This window comes from Panthera onca, chromosome B4, assembly GCF_046562875.1.
Source record: "Panthera onca isolate mPanOnc1 chromosome B4, mPanOnc1 haplotype 2, whole genome shotgun sequence".
NCBI lineage: Eukaryota > Metazoa > Chordata > Mammalia > Carnivora > Felidae > Panthera > Panthera onca.
In genome coordinates, this window is record NC_138345.1 from 26,428,298 (window position 1) to 26,439,861 (window position 11,564).

Genomic DNA, 11,564 nt, shown 5'->3' on the forward strand with positions numbered 1-11,564 from the left:
AAAAAAAAATGCAGGTGCACCTGGCCATACCTCCAGCCAATTAGATTAAACCTTGTCATGGTGGGATCCAGACTTCAGTATTTTTATTTTACTTTTTTATTAAGTTTATTTATTTTGAGAGAGAGACACAGAGAGAGAGAGAGAGAGAGAGAGAGAGAGAGATTGAAAACACATGTATGCTGATAGGGGAGGGGCAGAGGGAGAGAGAAAGAGAATCCCAAGCAGGTTCCACACTCAGCACAAAGCCCAGCGCGGGGGTCCGTCTCGCAAACGGTGAGATCATGACCGGAGCTGAAATCGAGAGTTTGGCACTTAACCAACTGAGCTACCCAAGTGCCCCAGACTTCAGTATTTTTTAAAGCTCCAGATGATTCAAAGGTGCCATCGGTGTTAGTAAATACTTCCGCACAAGAGATATTTGAATCTAATCTGCTGGTTGATGAATTCACAAGCATAGGTCGTGTGCTACGTGATGGGAGAGTCATTCGCTAACACCACAAGGGTCTCTGGCCCAATGGGTGGGGTTTGAGAGTAGTTCTTGCCACAAGTATAATTCAAGTGTGTCAGAGCTTTAAGGACAAATGAAAACGTTTTGAAAAATGGTCTATGTTTTCCTCTGCTTTTCTGCATATTTTCCTAACTGCTCGGGCCTCTTAGGCATCACCGGGCCCTTCTGTTTTCAGAGCAACTTGATGAATCCTGTGTAAGATCCCAAGAAGGGAGCTCACCCAGTGGCCTTCATGAGGTGGATGCTGGGGAGGCTGCGGCCACGAAGAATTCCAGGGTGAGTGGCCTGCTCTGGCTCCTGAGTTCATCGCTGCTCAGCCTGAAGTCGCACTTGGGTCTGAAGGCGCGTGGGTGCCCTCGGTGCCTATTCAGCAGTTTCCCTACTGAGGACGGGAGCCCTCAGCCTGCCACTGAAGACTGGTCTGCAGCTCCCACCACTGGGGGCCACTGAATGGGCACGACCAACCACGGAGGGATCTTAAAGAGCTGCTCCTCCACAAAGGCAAAAAAAAAAAAAAAAAAATGGAAATAAGGTTGCCTGAAATGGAACAGTTCCTGAAACAAAACAAATTTAATCTGCATGCGAATCCCCCAGATGTTGCTAAAATGCAGATTCTAATTCAGCATTTGGGGGTGGAGAGGAGGCCTGGGCTTCTGCCTTTCTGCCAGACCCCATGGGTTTGGAGAACGCGAAGAGATTTCTAACAAAGCCCTGGCGCTGTTGGTTCCCAGACCACACTTTGAACGGCCACGGTGTAAGTGAAGCGTTTCTCAGAGTGAGTGCAGATCCCGAGTCAGAGTCATTGGGGTGGAGACACTTGCTCTAAAGCAGATACCTGTGCCCCACCCCCAACCTTCTTAATTAGGCTCTCTGGGGGGTGAACTAAGACTAACCGCCTGGGGAATTTTTTTTTTTTTCTTTGAATGCTCAGGATCATGTCAATAATCTCATCTTGCCCCTTTCCAGATTGTAACTTAATTGATTTAGGGTGGGGCCTAGGCACTTTTAGCTCCTCAAGGCACCTAGTGTGCAATCAGAACATGAGAACCCCCTAGAAAGACTCAAAAATCTCCTAGCGTCTGTGTGCCACCCTCAGAGACTGGGATTTCACGGGCCTTGGGTGTGGCCTAGGTACTGGAACAGTGTCCCAGGTGATTCCTAAGGTGCAGACAAGCTTGGGAACCACTGGGTTAGCGTGTCCCTATGTGAGCACATCATCCAGGCAGTTCTTAATGCATGTTAAAGCTTGAGAGCCTCTGATCTGGAAGGAAAGTCAAAGACAACTCTTTTGTTAGCATAAAGGGTAACTGTCTGCAAGGACTCTGGTTATAAGTCTAGGAGCCGTCTTAGAGCTATGACTAAAACTTCAGACATGTGTTTGATTCACTGGGTGTAGGAGGATGTGGGTAAGCAACGGAAAGACAAGGTAGAAAGAGAAACGATACACACGCTCTAACTCTTCCAAAGGGTCTTACTCCAATCTGCTTGCACGGCACAGCTGTTGGATTGCTAGGCCTTATGGACACAACAGAAGATTAATACAGAAAGTTTCTGATTGTAAATATGTGCTATTATTCCTTTATGAGTTACCTTTTCGATCATCAGACTGGTTATGTGTATTTGTTTTAGGGGAGAGTTCTGTGCTCAGAGGAGAAAAACAAGCCCGTAAAAGCTGGTAGACATCTATTGTTTCTGACTGCCCAGCAGACCTTGTGTACTTCTAGAAAAACAGTCCGTTTTTTGAGCTAATGATTTTGCTTGGGGGTTAAAATGTTACACTTGAGTTATATGTCCAGCCTTGTGTCATAGAGCCTGAACTCATTCGTTCCTCAACACCAGATCTCAGCCAAGCCACCTAGAGGTCTTCTCTAGGATTTCTCAAATCAGAGTTGGTTTCTCTCTGGTTGTAAAGTGACATGCCGTGGGCACCCGTGGCGTGGAGGGGAACTTGCCTGCAGTGGGAAAGAATTAGACCAACCCAGTGACAGAAGCCAGAGGAGCCTGGGAAGGGAGACACCCCAGTTCCCATCCCTGAGGTCCCTGCAGACACCTGCTTATACTGTCTTATCTTCGGTTCTGTGAGCTGTCCTGCTACCATTTCAATAAATCGCCTTTTTTTTTGCTTAAGAGGATTTGAACCAAGTGTCTGTCACTTACAAGCCAAGAAGCAAAAGAGAGACTCTCAAAGTGTTGAGGAAGGAGAAGAAACCTTTGTGCAGATACCAACGGGGAGAAGTAAGTCTGTGGGTTTTCTGCGATGCCTAGCAGAGCCATCAGGTCCCAGAACGTGAGATCAGAATTATTAAACAAGTGTCCCTTGTACACCTTGCCACAGGCAAGGATTCAGCTGGGCTTTCAAGGCCATAAGCACCGATATGTATACCACGCTTGAACATTTACAAAGTGTTTTCGGAAATATTACGCCATTTTCCAGATGAGGACAAGTGCTCAGCAAGAGACTAAGGCTCCCCCAAGATCCCAGCTCCAGAGAATTGGAAGCAAGACTCATATCCAGGATTTGCTGGGTCCAACCCTGTGGTCTTTATCAATGTGCCACTGTATCTGCCTCCGAGGAATAGATGATATCAGTGGGTAGACATCAGCAATTCAATCCACCAGGGAGACCTCTCCAGGAAAATGTTTCTCCAGTGTTGTAATGCACGCCAGTAAGAAAATAGGAATTCCTGCCACTCTTGAGTGACAGATGTGTGTTAGATAACAGAAGTGGGCAGCGACTGTGATAGGAATCTCTGAATGAGCGTTTGTATCAACAGATCAGTTCAACTGAATTATGCAAAGGCAGCTTTACAACCAGAAAGACCACAAGAGGAGGAAATCAGGCATCTGGATCCTAATCCAGTGCCATTAGATGCTTGTACAAACCGCAGACAAGCTTTTTAACCTTCCCGGGCCTCAGTTTCTTCATCTGTAAAATGAATGGGTTGGACTTGATGATCTCTGAGGGCCCTTTCAGCCCTATAATTCTATGTTATTTGCTAGAATGCTCGTAGCAAATATGTTACACTGTGGTTTATAGCACACTATAATTACAGGGTTCAGAGTAGGAGAGAACACCGAATCCTAAATCAGCTCAACGTCTAATTCCTGTTCAGTCACGTCAGGCCAGATTGTTTTTATCTACATGAAATGAAATTTACGGCACTGCCTGCTTTTAAGGGGGGAGGTGAGGAAGCTCCAGGAAACCTGTCCAGGTGAAGAAGTCCAGAAAGCTATAAATAATAATGAGACTAAGCACCAACTGGGACACCTTCTACTTTTTTCAAGGCATGCTCACAGTAAATCCATAAGATAGATGGACAGTGGTTACTTTTTCTTTCTTCTTTCTTTTCTTTCTTTCTTTCTTTCTTTCTTTCTTTCTTTCTTTCTTTCTTTCATTACCTTTGTCAGATGGGGACAGTGAGGCACAGGCTGGTTTTTATGATCTGACCAAGATCTCCTTATGACAGAGCCAGGACTAAGACCCAGATTTCTTGACCCCAATTCTAGAATTCCTTCCAACAGTCAGTGTTTCCTTCAGGGAGTCAGGTATCATTATGTTCTCATTAGCAAAATGCTCCTTCCTGATGACTAGGAAAGTTGCTGGCAAGCATCACTTCTGTTGACAGGTGTCGGAGAGAGATGTGTCATGGGCGGTGCGAGGGCCACTTTTGAATGTTTTCTCTCACCGTTTCAATATCTACAGAGGCAAATATCGATGCACGTTAGGGTCTTTGGCTCATGAGCTGAAATAAAAGGAGAACTCTAGGCGCATTTCGATAGACCTATCATTATTTCAAACTGTATCCAGCCAAACAGAAATGGGGTTTTTAGGATGTCGTCATCTGTTCTATCCCCTCATTACAAGGCTTGGTTGGAGCTCTTGCTGACTCTTTCATCTGAGCCCATTTGTAATTTCGCTTTACATGACTCATCTTAAACTTTATTATCACATTCATTTAATAACGCTGGTTGACAACACTTTAAATGGTTGGCTTCCCATGATACAAGGCAATTACTTTTTATATTGCATCTTTAATACAAAGTATTGAGACAAACTCTTTAAATAGCAAAACAAAGAGGTAATGGTTTGGGGGCTACAGGAATTGGGTCCAGACAATATCAGAAAATCAAAATACAGAAACAAGGGAAAGACAGAGTAGGATGAACGTTGATAAGCATAGGGAAGAGACTGTGACTAAGGTGGTCTCGGCATTTCTTTCTAGAAGCTTGCAAATGTGGAATGGTCTGGTGGTTTTTATGATGAGGTAGGCACTGTACTTGAGGTTTATTTCTCCTTCTATATTTCTGGAAAAAGGATTTAAAAATGACAAGACCTAGCTTCCAAGGATTTTAATAAAAGGGACCCATAAAGGACAAAGAGGAGGGATGATAAATCATCCTGAGTAGAGGAGGCTTTAAAAAGATGGGTTCAAAGCCTAATCCAGAGAGAACTGAGTTCTTATTGCCTCGGGGTGTGTGGGTGGTGGCTCAGGGCTTTACTGAGAGGCCGGGGTGGATGGCAAAGTGCAGAGGTGGAGGCAGATAGAGGCATGCAGGGGGGTAATGACACCAAACAGACTAAAAGGCATTTTTTCTAACCCCAGAGATTTCCAACAAGGAAGGGAAGAAGTCAGGGAAGTTTGTAGAAGAAGGAGATTTCGCTCCAGACTCTAGAAGAGATCTGTTGTCCCAGCAATGGTCGGTGGTATTGGCAGGGTTCAGTGCAAAACTGTGGCCGAAACCATTTGTCCTTCCAACTACACCCCTACTCCACTGACTTTCAGTAACCCTTGCCCTTCTCCTTTGAACTTATAGTGCCCATGAACTTTCTCAGGTCAAGGGTGATCCCATGAGTTCTACAGTTTCATTACAAGATTTGATTTGAACCCTTTCTCGTTTTCCCATCTGTTTCCCATCTGATTCATTGTCGGTCATTTTAATTTAATTTCACTTTTTAAAAAAAAATTTAAAAATGTTTATTCATTTTTGAGAGACAGAGAGAGAGGGAGTGTGAGGGGGGGAGGGACGGAGAGAGGGAGACACAGAATCTGAAGCAGGCTTCCGAGCTGTCAGCATAGAGCCCAACATGGGGCTCGATCCCATGAACCATGAGATCATAGCCTGAGCCAAAACCAAGAGTCTGATGCTCAACCGACTGAGCCATCCAGGCGTCTCTTTAATTTTAAATGCAAGAGAATGCAGTCCCTCACCCACGGGTATTTGCACTTTAATTTCACAGCTAGGGACAGCGGGCAAAAGCTGTGTCTCTTGGACTGTCCCAGAGTCCCTTAAATGATGCGAGCTAGTTGATGACCTGTTCTACCTGGAGTAAGGACTGTTACATAGCTCAGTTGCTTAAAAGTGCCGTACCTGCCTCCTCCAACAGCTCCAGCTGCCCTGTCACACGTTCTTTATTTGAAGACAAAGTTCCAACCACTCACCGACTCAGCCTCACACTTTGCTGTGTCCTCACCCTTCCTGACTTTCCCAGCGTTGACTTGGCTACTTGCATTTGACTCTGTTCTTGTCCTGTCTGTCCAACCTCACTTTGCAGCCTTCCTGGCCAGGACTTTGACTTCCTCTAAGCCTCATCTTCCTCCCATCCCAGCAGGGACTTTGCCAGCCTGTGACCACGTCCCCTCCCTGCCTACTTGGACTCCAGGCGTTTCCTACCACCTGGACTCCGCTCTGTGGGCAGTGCTCAGACTGCAGAGGGCCAGGTATGCCCCAGCCTGTTTCACCAGAGCAATTTCACAAACCTCAGTTAATTTATGGGCTGGAGCAGTGGTTTTTGGAAAAGTTTTTTGAGCCATAGGATCCTCTCTTCAAATGAAGTCTAAAGTGGAAGTCCTCATTTGTAAACCAGAGAGGGCTGATCTACAATACTTAAAATGAAGATTCGAGTCTCCCCTGCTTACCCCTCTCACTGCCCCTCCCTCCCCCATAGCATGAGAAACATGGCTTTGAAGCCCTTGAACCAGACGACTCGCAGCTCTTTTATCCCAATCACACTGTCCTTGCCCAATCCCACCCACGCTCGTGAATCAGCTGCCAGCTTGTACTGGTGAATCTAAATCACTGTCTCCTGATTTACCCTCACTTCTGGTGGCATGGTTCCACTTCCTCACTAGACTTTACCCCACGGAGGCCCGTAGGTTCCCCAACGAGTCTGGAATATCACCCAGTTATCTTTCCTGCCATGCCCATGCCCCACATACCTCTTTTCTTTCTTTCTGTCTTTCTCTCTCTTTTTTTTTTTTTTTTTTTTTTACATTTATTCATTTTTGAGAGAGAGAGAGGCAGAGAGAGAGGGAGACACAGAATCCGAAGCAGGCTCCAGGCTCTGAGCTGTCAGCACAGAGCCCGATGCGGGGCTCAAACCCACGAACCGGGAGATCATGACCTGCGCTGAAGTCGGATACTTAACTGACTGAGCCACTCGGGCGCCCCTACCTCTTTTCTTTCTTGCTTCCTATGTACACTGATGGAATTTTAAGGAAGTTTGCAATTATCCTAGAGTGCTTCTGTCATCTCAGCTCCTGCATAGCTAACCAGTCACCAACTCCTATGCTTTCTACCTCCAAAATCTCACTCGGATTTAAAGCCTATTCTCTATCCCCCCTGCCACTGCCTCAGTTGAGCTTTGGTCATCTTGGGTAGGGATTATGCCATTGACATCCTGACTTCGTGCTCCTCCCTGAGCCATTCCTCAGTCCATAACAAAGAGGAAGCCTTCACAGACGTGAGGCTTGGATTTCCCATTGAAGAATGGGTAGGATATTTATAGGTCTTCCTTTGGCCAATAATCACGATCTCGCTACATTCTAAGAGAATATCTAAGAGTATGAAGCTCATTTGAGGTTTCTCATGTAAACGTCCATCGAGGGAAATGCAAATATAGACTATTCATTGATGTGCTTTTTGTGTCTTCTTTCCTGTTAGAGTGACTTTTTCCTCAGGCATGGGCGTTGTGTCGTCGAACAGCTGTTCTAGTGAGCAAGGAATCCCATGGGCAACCCACCGCCAATGCCCGTCATTCACAGAAGACAATCTTACTGTGTTTCTCATTGTGCTTCATGATTAACCGGCTGTAAGAGAAAACTAACACACAGAAGTGATTGTTCTGTCTCCCGTAGGAAGGGTCCTTATTATGACAGAAAAGTTATTTTCTTTTCTGTGGTTTCTTAAGGGTTCTCTAATTGGGTAACCCCCTGCTGACCCCTGGCTATGGTAGTTTCTACGTTGACATCTTTGTTCCACTCCTTGCACACAGAAGCCAGCGACGAGTAACTCAAACCAACACAGAGCATGAGATAATGGGGCTCTATAACCCACCAGTATTTAAAAGGCAATGACCCCTTAAGTTCACTGGAGTTACCTTCCATTAAGAATTTTTCTCGCCTGCATATAAGAGACGGGGTGTGTGTTACAGCCCCACGTCTGCTCTCGGTGTGGACTGAATTGATCTGTCAGACTTCAGGGGCTCGAACTTGAATTGCTTTGGAATGCATCACTCTACATCTCCTTGGATGATAACTCAAAATAAGGCCAAAAGTTTTTCTTTTCTTTTCTTTTTCTGTGTGTGTGTGTGTGTGGGGGGGGGGGGGGCGGATATTTTAAATTGGGGAAAATATAGGGGCGCCTGGGTGGCTCAGTCAGTTAAGCATCCAACTTCGGCTTAGGTCATGATCTCACGGTTCATGGGTTCAAGCCCCACATCGGACTCTGTGCTGACAGCTCAGAGCCTGGAGCCTACTTCGGATTCTGTGTCTCCCTCTCTCTCTGCCCCTCCCTCACTTGTGCTCTGTCTCTTTGTCTCTCTGTCTGTCAAAAATAAATAAAAAAGCATTAAAAAATTTAAAAAAACTCTGGGAAAATATAAAGGGTAATGGAACAAAAAGCTACATTTCTACCATCTAGAAAGATTAACTTCTCAAATATTTTCTTATTTGCTTGCAATGTTTTTCTTTCTTTCTTTCTTTCTTTCTTTCTTTCTTTCTTTCTTTCTCTTTGCCTCTCTCTCTCTCTTTTTCTTTCTTTCTTTCTTTCTTTCTTTCTTTCTTTCTTTCTTTCTCTTTGCCTCTCTCTCTTTCTTTCTTTCTTTCTTTCTTTCTTTCTTTCTCTTGAAATAGAACATTGGAGATGAGATTGAAATCCTCTTCAGCCAACAACCCCAGGCCCTGCCCATTCCTGGTCCCCTTCCCAGAGACCGCCATCACCACGAGGTGGTGGGTGTCCATGTAACCCATTCATTTGTTTTATTTTCTTCTACCAGTATGGAGTCTATTTATTGCATTCTTATTCTTTCAGTGGCAATAAGGCTTAATTCAATTTTATTTTTTTAAGTAGGCTCCACACCCAACTGGGGGCTCAAACTCACAACCCCAAGTTCAAGAGTCAGATGCTCTACTGACTGAGACAGCCAGGAGCCCCCAGTGCAATACAATTTTAATATGCCTACTCCTGTTTATATTCTTCTTTCAAAGCCTACGACCCACCAGCACCTCTTTAATCCTTAACAGGGCAGTGGAGGCAACACTCTCCCAGCTCCTTTCACACACTCTCCTCTCAATGCCATGTGATCACATTTTATTTAGTTCATGCTTGTTTCCATGGCACTGACATTTCTTTCCTTTCTTCTCTTCCTTCCCCTTTCCCTTTCTTTCCCTTTCTGTCACTTCTCCTGTGTTGGTTTATTAAAAGATATTTCATTAGGTTCTCCCCCACGTTCTTCATATTTTGTTCCCACGCCTGTTCCTTACAATGTCTTCCTTCAGGACGGGTTTACTTTTCTTTCTTGTGGCGGCATCTTCTTTGCTCTTTAGTGGTTCTTCCAGGAAGTGTCCGAAAATATACTCAGGTTGTCTATGTCCTAGTGTCTCTGACGATACGTTTATTCTGTCCTCATCCTTAAAGGAAAATTAGGACAGGCATAGAATTCTAAGCTCATGGCAATTTTGCCTCCGTCCTTTTAAGACATTACTCAGTTTTCTTCTGGCATTTTTTCCCCCTTAATTGTTCGTGAGAACTCTGTTATTGGTAGTTCTTTTGTGGGCAATCTAATTTTTTCTCTTACAGCTTCTATTGCCTTTTCTTTCCCCTCAAAATTTCTGCAGTTTTAATATGACATATAGATAAAGATATAGAGATATAGAGATATTTAAAGTTTATCAGTCCCTACTGGGTATTTTTATTTTGACTTGTATCTTTCTCTTTTTCCAGAGATTTCCCCAGTTTTAGCAATTTGTGTATTTTCTCTCCTTTATTCTTTCTGTGTTCTCCTTTCTTTTTGGAAATCTGTTAATCAAATTCTTGTTCTATTCTCTGCGTTTTAAATGATTTGCTTTTTTTTTTTTTTTTAAGTTTATTTATTTTGAAAGAGACAGAGAGCACAAGTAGGGGAGGGGCAGAGAGAAAGGGAGAGAGAGAGAGAGAGAGAGGATCCCAAGCAAGCTCTGAGCCGTCAACACAGAGCCTGACTCGGGGCTCGATCCCACAAACCATGAGAATGTGACTTCAGCTGAAATCAAGAGTCAGATGCTTAACTGACTGAGCCACCCAGGTGCTTCTAAATGATTTGTTTATAACTTCCATGTCTTTATCTCTCTGTTCTGTGTTCTGGGACATTGAATTTGAATTCACTAATTCTTACTTTACCTGTGTTTAGTTCATAAATTAACATGCCTGTATTTTTCTTAGGCATCCATGGTAATTTCTTGATTTTCTTACTTTTCAGTACAACTTTTTTTTTCTTTTGGAATAATTTAACATTTTTCTAATATGTCTATGCATTTGGCACAAGAGACATTCCTACATATTGGAACAGAGGGCAGGGGATTTAGTGTATACTCAATCCATAATCTTGGTTAGCTTTTTTGGTTTATAGTACATTTTATCCTTTCCTGTATTGTGCTTAGTATTGTTGTAATGACCATATTTTCCAAACCTTAGTTTTTCATGGTCCTTAGTATTTCATGGACCAGCAAAAGGATTGTTTTATAAGCTGTCCATTTATTTAAATGAAAAATCTTACAGAGGTATACAAACAGACCACATTTAACAATTTGTTGAAAATAATAAAATTACATGAACCATAATAATCCCACCAAAATCCAGAGTGGAAAAGTCAGTATGAGCAGAGTAAACATACCTGAATCTGTGTTTATGCCTCAAGCAGCCACAAGGCCTAGAAGATTCCTTCTCATTCTGTTATGTTTCTAGATGTAGGACGTAGAGATGAAATGAACAGGCACAATATTTTATAGGTTTTCTTTAAAAATCTCAAAATAAACTGTTTTCTTATGATTTACTTCTTTCTGATGACAGTAAGGCCTCGCCAAACATTCCAGTTATTTGAAATTCCTCAGTAGTCTGATGGCAATTATAATGGGGGACTTTGTTTGTATCTGAGAACTGGTCACATTTATAAACATACAGACTGCATCCATTGTGAAATTCGTGTCCCTTCATTAAAGAGAAACTTTACCGAACATTTCTTCATCATTGCTTCAAAATCATTTTTGTATTGTTGCCAAGGCTAGAAGTCAGTAGCCTCAATAGTGAAACAAAGGGAAAGGCAAGTCTTTCTTTCTTTCTTTCTTTCTTTCTTTCTTTCTTTCTTTCTTTCTTTTCGTAAGTGGGGAAAGGGATCAGATTCTCTTTGTTACTTTCAGTACTCATGTTTGAAAAGTTTTGGTTATGAAGTCAGAGAATTGTGTTACACTTAAGAGCAAATATCATATATACATCTTCCTATGTCTTTCTGGTTATTAATTAATGTGCTAATGATCCCAAGAAGTTGCTTAGCTGGAACTTGCGGTTTTAAGTAGCTGTTCTGGAAAAAAAAAAAAAAAAAAAAAAAGAAAGAAAGAAACTTGGCCAGATTCCCTTTATAGACCCAAAGACTTTAGTACTTACCATACAATGATGGATTTGTCCTCATTTTTGGAAAATTTTGCAAAATTAAAGTTACTTATTTTTTCATGTTGTCTATGAACCCTGCTTCGAATGATGCATTGGGCTCATAACTGGCAACGTGCTCATCTTATAGGTCCTC

General features: G+C 43.1%; 1 non-coding gene across 1 annotated transcript; it reads left to right on the forward strand.

Annotated features, from left to right (window-relative positions):
* The first annotated feature begins 402 nt into the window (after positions 1–402).
* On the forward strand, positions 403–549 carry LOC132660479 (small nucleolar RNA SNORA62/SNORA6 family). The gene has a single exon (XR_009601819.1). It is a non-coding gene; the product is annotated as a small nucleolar RNA SNORA62/SNORA6 family (small nucleolar RNA).
* The last annotated feature ends 11,015 nt before the right edge of the window (positions 550–11,564 follow it).